Here is a 12,041-nt window from a genome sequence, read left to right on the forward strand (position 1 = left end):
CGGTATTTAGAGAATGCAAAGAATGTCACACACCCATCCACAGACACCCCTGCAGGATCCCCATTCATCCTAGAGCCAGTCCAGAAAAGACTTCTGCTTACACCTCCTCCATAGTCTTGTGCCAGTCACCCTGATATAACTCATCCACTGTGTGTCTCCTCTCAGCCCTTCCTCACAATCTCACCTCTATCCCTGCAACAGCCTTCACCTCCAAACCTGCCAGGTAGAACAGCCATCTTGTCTCTCTGCAACATCTCTCTTAAGAGCTCATCTGAAAACATGTCTTTGATGTTGTACCTTTGGCTTGTTACACAGGAATAACTCTGAAGAAACCAACACACCAGGCCTCGCTACATATACAGTCAGCTACTGGTATTTTAATAGATTCCAAGGCCAGAGGGGACCATTGTGATCATGTAGTGTAACCTCCTATATTGTTTTAGCCACAGTGTTGCACTAGGAACTTCTGTTCAGCTGATTATCTGCCTTGACTCACAAATCTTTTTCAGAGTAACTGCCTCTGTAAATATGGCTGACGTTCTTTGTTCTTAGATGTATACATTTACGCTTAACCATATTAAAACACATATTGTTTGCGCCCAGTTTGCCAGCCTATCCAGATCACTCTGAATTAGTGACCTGTCCTCTTTATTATTTACCATTCCCCCAATTTTTGTGTCATCAAATTGTATTAGTTATGATTTTATGTTTTCTTCCAGATCATTGATAAAAATATTAAATAGTCACAATGTTGTGCAATACCATGTCACATGCCTTACAGATGTCAGCACTATTACCTTTATCAACCAAGCTTGTAATCTCATCGAAAAAGGCATCACATTCATTTGTGGCTCTGTTTGCCATAAACTCATGTTGCTTTGCATTAATTGTATTACCCTGCTTTAATTCAAGTCCCATATTGGCCATTCTATTAATTTGCTATAGGATCATTATCAGGCTGACAGGCCTATTACTCAGGTGATCCCATTTACCCTTTTTGACTATTGGCACAACATTATCATTCCTCCAGTCTTCATGAATTTCCCCAGTGAGCTCTGCAGTCAGCTCTTTTAAAACTCTTGGAACCAAGTTATCTGGACCTGCTAATTTAAGAATGTCTGAATTTAGTAGCTTCTACCCTGAGGTAGTAGTGGAATGGAAAGAGGGTTATCACCATATGATGAGACTATATCATCTGTTTCCCCCTAAATACAGAACAGAAATATTGGTTGAACACTGCTGCCTTTTCTGAATTATTATTGATAATTTTACCATTTCCATCTACTCATGAAGAAATACCATGGTCAGGCTTCTTTTTGTTCCTAATATATTTTCAAAAGCTCCTTCTTGTCTTTCATTCTCCTGGCCATAGATGTCTCCTTGTGTCCTTTTGCTTCCCTTATCAATTTTTTACAGTTCCTAAGTTCTGATTTATATTCATTGCTATCAACTTCCCCACTTCCCCTTTCTTCTTTTTGTTATATATTTATTTTTTTGTAGTTGCCGTCGTTTCCCCTCTAAACCAGATTGGTTTTTTAGCAGTACAGCCTTCTTCCTTGATTAGGCTTCTTGATTCCCATTTTTCTGATTCAATTCCTCCTCCAGATGATTTGGCTCATAATTGTTTCCAGCTCTGGGCAACTGGTCACTCTAAAGTACCAACTCTCTCTGTATATATTACTGGACTGTACTTTATTCTGCATACACATTATAAATGTGATCAAGTCATGATCATTTGTACCGAAGCTACCATTAATTTTTAGTTCTGTGATCAGTCCCTCTTGATTTGTTAAAAGAAAAGGAGTACTTGTGGCACCTTAGAGACTAACCAATTTATTTGAGCATAAGCTTTCATAGAATCATAGAATATCAGGGTTGGAAGGGACCCCTGAAGGTCATCTAGTCCAACCCCCTGCTCGAAGCAGGACCAATTCCCAGTTAAATCATCCCAGCCAGGGCTTTGTCAAGCCTGACCTTAAAACCTCTAAGGAAGGAGATTCTACCACCTCCCTAGGTAACGCATTCCAGTGTTTCACCACCCTCTTAGTGAAAAAGTTTTTCCTAATATCCAATCTAAACCTCCCCCACTGCAACTTGAGACCATTACTCCTCGTTCTGTCATCTGCTACCATTGAGAACAGTCTAGAGCCATCCTCTTTGGAAGCCCCTTTCAGGTAGTTGAGAGCAGCTATCAAATCCCCCCTCATTCTTCTCTTCTGCAGGCTAAACAATCCCAGCTCCCTCAGCCTCTCCTCATAAGTCATGTGTTCTAGACCCCTAATCATTTTTGTTGCCCTTCGCTGGACTCTCTCCAATTTTTCCACATCCTTCTTGTAGTGTGGGGCCCAAAACTGGACACAGTACTCCAGATGAGGCCTCACCAATGTCGAATAGAGGGGAATGATCACGTCCCTCGATCTGCTCGCTATGCCCCTACTTATACATCCCAAAATGCCATTGGCCTTCTTGGCAACAAGGGCACACTGCTGACTCATATCCAGCTTCTCGTCCACTGTCACCCCTAGGACCTTTTCCGCAGAACTGCTGCCTAGCCATTCGGTCCTTAGTCTGTAGCGGTGCATTGGATTCTTCCATCCTAAGTGCAGGACCCTGCACTTATCCTTATTGAACCTCATCAGATTTCTTTTGGCCCAATCCTCCAATTTGTCTAGGTCCTTCTGTATCCTATCCCTCCCCTCCAGCGTATCTACCACTCCTCCCAGTTTAGTATCATCCGCAAATTTGCTGAGAGTGCAATCCACACCATCCTCCAGATCATTTATGAAGATATTGAACAAAACCGGCCCCAGGACCGACCCTTGGGGCACTCCACTTGATACCGGCTGCCAACTAGACATGGAGCCATTGATCACTACCCGTTGAGCCCGACAATCTAGCCAGCTTTCTACCCACCTTATAGCGCATTCATCCAGCCCATACTTCCTTAACTTGCTGACAAGAATAAGTCTTGTGGGAGACTGTGTCAAAAGCTTTGCTAAAGTCAAGAAACAATACATCCACTGCTTTCCCTTCATCCACAGAACCAGTAATCTCATCATAAAAGGCGATTAGATTAGTCAGGCATGACCTTCCCTTGGTGAATCCATGCTGGCTGTTCCTGATCACTTTCCTCTCATGCAAGTACTTCAAGATTGATTCTTTGAGGACCTGCTCCATGATTTTTCCAGGGCTACAGCTCACTTCATCAGATGCATTCAGTGGAAAGTACAGAAGACGTTTTTATACACACAAACCATGAAAAAATGGGTGATTATCACTACAAAAGGTTTTCTCTCCCCCCACCCCACTCTCCTGCTGGTAATAGCTTATCTAAAGTGATGACTCTCCTTACAATGTGTACGATAATCAAGATGGGCCATTTCCAGCACAAATCCAGGGTTTAACAAGAACGTCTGGGGGCGGGGCATAGGAAAAACAAGGGGAAATAGGCTACCTTGCATAATGACTTAGCCACTTCCAGTCTCTATTCAAGCCTAAGTTAATTGTATCCAATTTGCAAATGAATTCCAATTCAGCAGTCTCTCGCTGGAGTCTGGATTTGAAGTTTTTCTGTTGTAATATCGCAAGTTTCTTGTCTGTAATCCCGTGACCAGAGAAATTGAAGTGTTCTCCGACTGGTTTACGAATGTTATAATTCTTGACATCTGATTTGTGTCCATTTATTCTTTTACGTAGAGACTGTCCAGTTTGACCAATGTACATGGCAGAGGGGCATTGCTGGCACATGATGGCATATATCACATTGGTGGATGTGCAGGTGAACGAGCCTCTGATAGCATGGCTGATGTTATTAGGCCCTGTGATGGTGTCCCCTGAATAGATATGTGGGCACAGTTGGCAACGGGCTTTGTTGCAAGGATAGGTTCCTGGGTTAGTGGTTCTGTTGTGTGGTATGTGGTTGCTGGTGAGTATTCGCTTCAGGTTGGGGGGCCGGTCTGTAGGCAAGGACTGGCCTGTCTCCCAAGATTTGTGAGAGTGATGCGTCGTCCTTCAGGATAGGTTGCAGATCCTTGATGATGCGTTGGAGAGGTTTTAGTTGGGGGCTGAAGGTGATGGCTAGTGGCGTTCTGTTATTTTCTTTGCTCTATCAATCTGTTTCTTCACTTCTGCAGGTGGGTATTGTAGTTGTAAGAATGCTTGATAGAGATCTTGTAGGTGTCTGTCTCTGTCTGAGGAGTTGGAGGAAATGCGGTTGTATCGCAGAGCTTGGCTGTAGACGATGGATCGTGTGGTGTGGTCAGGGTGAAAGCTGGAGGCATGTAGGTAGGAATAGCGGTCAGTAGGTTTCCGGTATAGGGTGGTGTTGATGTGACCATCATTTATTAGCACTACAGTACCCACCTGGCAGAAGTGAAGAAACAGATTGATAGAGCCAGAAGAGTTCCCAGAAGTCACCTACTACAGGACAGGCCTAACAAAGAAAATAACAGAACGCCACTAGCCATCACCTTCAGCCCCCAACTAAAACCTCTCCAACGCATCATCAAGGATCTACAACCTATCCTGAAGGATGACCCAACACTCTCACAAATCTTGGGAGACAGGCCAGTCCTTGCCTACAGACAGTCCCCCAACCTGAAGCAAATACTCACCAGCAACCACACACCACACAACAGAACCACTAAGCCAGGAACCTATCCTTGCAACAAAGCCCGTTGCCAACTGTGCCCACATATCTATTCAGGGGACACCATCACAGGGCCTAATCACATCAGCCACACTATCAGAGGCTCGTTCACCTGCACATCCACCAATGTGATATATGGCATCATGTGCCAGCAATGCCCCTCTGCCATGTACATTGGTCAAACTGGACAGTCTCTACGTAAAAGAATAAATGGACACAAATCAGATGTCAATTATAACATTCATAAACCAGTCGGAGAACACTTCAATCTCTCTGGTCACGCGATTACAGACATGAAAGTTGCGATATTACAACAGAAAAACTTCAAAAATCCAGACTCCAGCGAGAGACTGCTGAATTGGAATTCATTTGCAAATTGGATACAATTAACTTAGGCTTGAATAGAGACTGGGAATGGCTAAGTCATTATGCAAGGTAACCTATTTCCCCTTGTTTTTTCCTACCCCCCCGTCCCCTTCCTCAGACGTTCCTGTTAAACCCTGGATTTGTGCTGGCAATGGCCTACCTTGATTATCATACACATTGTAAGGAGAGTCATCGCTTTAGATAAGCTATTACCAGTAGGAGAGTGGGGTGGGGGGAGAGAAAACCTTTTGTAGTGATAATCACCCATTTTTTCATGGTTTGTGTGTATAAAAACATCTTCTGTACTTTCCACAGTATGCATCCGATGAAGTGAGCTGTAGCTCACGAAAGCTTATGCTCAAATAAATTGGTTAGTCTCTAAGGTGCCACAAGTACTCCTTTTCTTTTTGCAAATACAGGCTAACATGGCTGTTACTCTGAAACTTGATTTGTTAAGACAAGGGCTAATAAAAAATTCCTCCATGTTGGCTGCAACACTTTTTGAGTTAGTTAGGAAATCATCACCTGTCATGTTCAGAAATTGCAAGGACCTTTTAGTACTGGCAGTAGGAGACAGCCTGTGTGTGTCACTCCAATTGACATTCCCCGTGAGTATGCAGCTTTTCCTCTTATGCACGATGGATCAGTGCGTAAGGCGCTGGCCGTCCTGTTCTCGTGAGATTCAGTGAGCTGGAGCAGGCACCAGCTAATACCCCATCGTGTGCTTTCTCTGTGAGGACATTGATCTAGAAGCATTCAAGATCATTTTCCTGCGGGTTGTCAGTGACTCGGAAACAAGTAATGCTATTTTTGTTAGAATGCCACTTCCCCTCTCCTTTTGCCCACTTTATCCTTCCTAACTAGGTTATAACCACGGATTTTAACAATCCAGTTATGGGACTCATCCCACCTGATTTTAGTAATATCAACCAGATCCAAGTTATGCTCATAAATGTACAGTTCCAGTTCCTCCTTTGTTTCCATTTGCATTCCTGTATAGCCATTTCTTATCATTTGATTCCTTGATGTGTTCTCAACATCTTGGGTTTGTATTAACTGTGAGAGGTGTGTGTGTGTGTGTGAGAGAGAGAGCGAGAGGCACGCAGTGTAGGGCGTGTGTGAGAATGAGAGAGAGAAACAGCATGTTATGTGTGTGAGAGACAGTGTTTGAAAGACAGGGTGGTGGGTGAGTGTGAGAGACACATTGAGGTGTGTGTGAGAGAGAGACACACACACACACAGCATGGTATGTGAGCGAGCAACACACAGAGTGTGTGGTGTGTGAGCGAGAGAGAGACACACACATATTCCCCCTTTAAGTACACTGCCCTTTTAAGTAGATTTGCACTCACCAGGCTGAAGCCTGCTTCTTCAGACCCAGCAGCAGCCACCAGCAAGCTCCTTCCCACATCCCACTCCTGAGCCCTGTTGTGTTCCCTCTCCCCCCCGCCACAACTCTGCAGAGATGAGATACATGGGAGGGGGATACCCTGACATCACCTTCCCTCCCCTGCCCCCACTCCGCTCTTCACAGCAAGCAGGAGACTCCCAGGGGCTCAACCCAAGGCAGAGGGCAGGAGCAGAACAGCAGTGCGGGGAGGGGCACCTGAAGGGCACGGCCTTGGATAGACTGCTGGGCAGCTGTGCAGCTTAGACCGCAAGTCAACCTCTTCAGAGCGACAGTTGCTCATGTAGCTTTGTTCTGACCCCATAACAATTTTTCAGATTCTTTTTAAAGTGTGAACCCTGTACCATGATCAGGGGAACTGGAGGCGGAGGGCCCAGGTTCCCGGGAGGCATTGGTAGTGGCAGGCCACCAAGCAAGCAGGGAGTGTGAGGAGATAGGCGGGAAGCCATGCAGCCACATGGACAGAGCAGTGCACAGGGCTTAATAAAGTTCCACACATGCAACCTCGCTCACTGGTAATGAAACACAGTGGCGGTAGAGGAGGTGTGAGTTCTCTGCAGCTGGCAGCGTGCGCCATGGAACGCACTCTGAAGCCCCTGGGAGCCCTGGATTTTGCAGACAAAAACCTAAACCAGTGGCGGCCCTGGAGGCAGGACAGACAAGGTGGGTGAGATAATATCTTTTATTGTACCAACTTCTGCTGTTGAGAGAGACAATCTTTCGAGCCACACAGAGCTCTTCTTCAGATCTGGGAAAGGTACTCACAGCAGCACAGCTAAATACAAGGTGGAACATATTGTTTAGCGTAAGTAGTTAACACATATTTCAGGGGACCATTCAAGGTGAAAAGAACAGGAGTACCTGTGGTACCTTAGACTCACAAATTTATTTGAGCATAAGCTTTCATGGGCTACAGCCCACTTCATCAGATGCATAGAATGGAACATATAGTAAGAAGATATATATACACATACAGAGAAGGTGGAAGTTGCTATACAAACTGTAAGAGACTAATTAGTTAAGATGAGCTATTAGCAGCAGGAGAAAAAAAAACTTTTCTAGTGATAATCAAGATGGCCCATTTAGACACTTGACAAGAAGGTGCGAGGATACTTCACATGGGGAAATAGATTCAATATGTGTAATGACCCAGCCACTCCCAGTCTCTATTCAAACCCAAGTTAATGGTAGCTAGTTTGCATATTAATTCAAGCTCATCAGTTTCTCCTTGGAGTCTGTTTTTGAAGCTTTTCTGTTGCAAAATTGCCACCCTTAAGTCTTTTACTGAGTGGCCAGAGAGGTTGAAGTGTTCTCCGACCGGTTTTTGAATGTTAGGATTCCTGATGTCAGATTTGTGTCCATTTATTCTTTTGCATAGTGACACCATCATAGGACCTAATCATAGAATATCACGGTTGGAAGGGACCTCAGGAGGTCATCTAGTCCAACCCCCTGCTCAAAGCAGGACCGATCCCCAATTAAATCATCCTAGCCAGGGCTTTGTCAAGCCTGACCTTAAAAACTTCTAAGGAAGGAGATTCCACCACCTCCCTAGGTAACACATTCCAGTGTTTCACCACCCTCTTAGTGAAAAAGTTTTTCCTAATATCCAACCTAAATCTCCCCCACTGTAACTTGAGACCATTACTCCTTGTTCTGTCATCTGCTACCACTGAGAACAGTCTAGAGCCATCCTCTTTGGAACCCCCTTTCAGGTAGTTGAAAGCAGCTATCAAATCCCCCCTCATTCTTCTCTTCCGTAGACTAAACATCCCCAGTTCCCTCAGCCTCTCCTCAAAAGTCATGTGTTCCAGTCCCCTAATCATTTTTGTTGCCCTTCGCTAGACTCTTTCCAATTTTTCCACATCCTTCTTGTAGTGTGGGGCCCAAAACTGGACACAGTACTCCAGATGAGGCCTCACCAGTGTCAAATAGAGGGGAACGATCACGTCCCTCGATCTGCTGGCAATGCCCCTACTTATACATCCCAAAATGCCATTGGCCTTCTTGGCAACAAGGGCACACTGTTGACTCATATCCAACTTCTCGTCCACTGTAACCCCTAGGTCCTTTTCTGCAGAACTGCTGTCGAGCCATTCGGTCCCTAATCTGTAGCGATGCATGGGATTCTTCCATCTTAAGTGCAGGACTCTGCACTTGTCCTTGCTGAACATCATCAGATTTCTTTTGGCCCAATCCTCCAATTTATCTAGGTCCATCTGTATCCTGTCCCTACCCTCCAGCGTATCTACCTCTCCTCCCAGTTTAGTGTCATCTGCAAATTTGTTGAGGGTGCAATCCACTCCATCCTCCAAACCATTTATGAAGATATTGAACAAAACCGGCCCCAGGACTGACCCTTGGGGCACTCCACTTGATACCGGCTGCCAACTAGACATGGAGCCTTTGATCACTACCCGTTGAGCCCGACAATCTAGCCAGCTTTGTATCCACCTTATAGTCCATTCATCCAGCCCATACTTCTTTATCTTGCTGGCAAGAATATTGTGGGAGACAGTGTCAAAAGCTTTGCTAAAATCAAGGAACACCATGTCCACTGCTTTCCCTTCATCCACAGAACCAGTTATCTCGTCATAGAAGGCAATTAGATTAATCAGGCATGACTTGCCCTTGGTGAATCCATGCTGACTGTTCCTGATCACTTTCCTCTCCTCTAAATGCTTCAGAATTGATTCCTTGAGGACCTGCTCCATGATTTTTCCAGGGACTGAGGTGAGGCTGACTGGCCTCTAGCTCCCAGGATCCTCCTCCTTCCCTTTTTTAAAGATGGACACTACATAAGCCTTTTACCAGTCAGCCGGGACTTCCCCTTATCACCATGAGTTTTCAAAGATAATGGCCAATGGCTCTGCAGTCACATCTGCCAACTCCTTTAGCACTCTCGGATGCAGCACATCCAGCCCCATGGACTTGTGCTCGTCCAGCTTTTATAAATAGTCCCGAACCACTTCTTTCTCCACAGAGGGCTGGTCACCTTCTCCCCATGCTGTGCTGCCCAGTGCAGAAGTTTAGGAGCTGACCTTGTTCGTGAAGACAGAGGCAAGAAAAGCATTGAATACATTAGCTTTTTCCACATCCTCTGTCACTAGGTTGCCTCCCTCATTCAGTAAGGGGCCCACACTTTCCTTGACTTTCTTCTTGTTGCTAACATACCTGAAGAAACCCTTCTTGTTACTCTTAACATCTCTTGCTAGCTGCACCTCCAGGTGTGATTTGGCCTTCCTGATTTCACTCCTGCATGCCCGAGCAATATTTTTATACTCTTCCCTGATCATTCATACTCATCCCTACTCATTCACTAGGAGGGTGGTGAAACACTGGAATGCGTTACCTAGGGAGGTGGTAGAATCTCCTTCCTTAGAAGTTTTTAAGGTCAGGCTTGACAAAGCTCTGGCTGGGATGATTTAATTGGGGATTGGTCCTGCTTTGAGCAGGGGGTTGGGCTAAATGACCTCCTGAGGTCCCTTCCAACCCTGATATTCTATGATTCGTCCAATCTTCCACTTCTTGTAAGCTTCTTTTTTGTATTTAAGATCAGCAAGGATTTCACTGTTAAGCCAAGCTGGTCGCCTTCCATATTTACTATTCTTTCTACACATCGGGATGGTTTGATCCTGTAACCTCAATAAGGAGGTTTCCCCCTCATGTTATTCTCCCAGGGGATCTTGCCCATCAGTTCCCTGAGGGAGTCAAAGTCTGCTTTTCTGAAGTCCAGGGTCCGTATTCTGCTGCTTTCCTTTCTTCCTTGTGTCAGGATCCTGAACTCGACCATCTCATGGTCACTGCCTCCCAGGTTCCCATCCACTTTAGCTTCCCCTACTAATTCTTCCCAGTTTGTGAGCAGCAGGTCAAGAAGAGCTCTGCCCCTAGTTGGTTCCTCCAGCACTTGCACCAGGAAATTGTCCCCTACATTTTCCAAAAACTTCCTGGATTGTCTGTGCACCGCTGTATTGCTCTCCCAGCAGATATCAGGGTGATTGAAGTCTCCCATGAGAACCAGGGCGTGCGATCTAGTAACTTCTGCGAGTTGCCGGAAGAAAGCCAAATCACATCAGCCACGCCATCAGGGGCTCATTCACCTGCACATCTACCAATGTGATCTATGCCATCATGTGCCAGCAATGCCCCTCTGCCATGTACATTGGCCAAACTGGACAGTCTCCATGCTAAAGAATAAATGGACACAAATCTGACATCAGGAATCATAACATTCAAAAACCAGTAGGAGAACACTTCAATCTCTCTGGCCACTCAGTAAAAGACTTAAGGGTGGCAATTTTGCAACAGAAAAGCATTGGCCTGCTAAACCCAGGGTTCGTGAGTTCAATCCTTGAGGGGGCCATTTGGGATCTGGGGCTTGGTCCTGCTTTGAGCAGGGGGTTGGACTAGATGACCTCCTGAGGTCCCTCCCAACCCTGATATTCTATGACTGCTAACACCGGAGGGCTGGGCTACCCAAGTTTTGTGCTGCTGCAGCTATGTTAGAAACGTGTACGGTTAGAGCTAGGCAGCCCCTACTGCAGACACTGCGAGGCACATATAAGGGTGTTTCTAGTGGCATAGCTTAGCGTGGAGGTTTTTTAATGGTGGGGCCTGCCCCCTATGGGAGCACAGAGGAACATTTGTTGAGGGGCAAACACCAATGCAAGGCAATTTTTTAAAAAACTTTTTAAACTGACCTCCCCCCCCCTTGAGTTACAATTTTTTGATACTCCCCCCCGGCAATCCAGGCAGGCTAGGTGGTCACCTGAGGTGACTTAGAGGGCGAAGGTGGCGGTCCTTCCCTGAGCCCTGCTGCATGGGGCTGCTCACCCCCCTGAACATTCCTCCATGCCCCCCCCCCCCGGTTTGAAAATCTCTAAAAGCAGTTGTGAAATGGAAGACAGAAATCAGGGGGGAGCACGTAACCCTGCGTCTCCCCCCCCCCGTCGCCTATCTCAATGGGGGGATGCAGTAGATTACATTATTTGGAAAGGGGCACACAGCCTAAAAAATTTTAAAACCACTGATTTGGTTCCTTAAGTTTACAGGACTAAGCTATATTGTGCTCTCATGTCACCCACAGAACGGGTTATATCAATTTAACTTTCAGGGGGAAAAAAAAACATTCCCTCCCTAAATGAACTCGTTCCATTGGTACGCACTTGTGGTAGGAGTAGGGTGACTAGACAGCAAGCGTAAAAAATCGGGACGGGGTGGGGGGTAATCGGTGCCTATATAAGAAAAAGCCCCTGAAATCGGGACTGTCCCTATCAAATCAGGACATCTGGTCAGCCTAAGTAGGAGGGGATAGTTTGGTAAAGGTGCGGAGTGGAAGGCGAGCATCTCCAGAGAGCAGAGATAAAGTTACCATGTGTGGTCTAAGGTGGGTACTTGGGGGTGGAACCATAGAGGGTGTGAACCGGTGGGTGATGCTTTCCGGTTCCTGGCTTTGGTGGATTTGGGTCAGGTATGTTGTGTGTACAGCAACGAAGCCATGAGTTGTTTAAGTTCCTAGGGTGGCTCCCCCCAGCTCCCAGCCCCATGTTTAAGCCAAGGCAGAGGGTGGGGTTGCTGGATGGTACAAATGCAGCAGCTGAAGATTTTAGCTGTGAGCAA

Source organism: Eretmochelys imbricata, chromosome 23 (assembly GCF_965152235.1).
Source record: "Eretmochelys imbricata isolate rEreImb1 chromosome 23, rEreImb1.hap1, whole genome shotgun sequence".
NCBI classification, from domain to species: domain Eukaryota; kingdom Metazoa; phylum Chordata; order Testudines; family Cheloniidae; genus Eretmochelys; species Eretmochelys imbricata.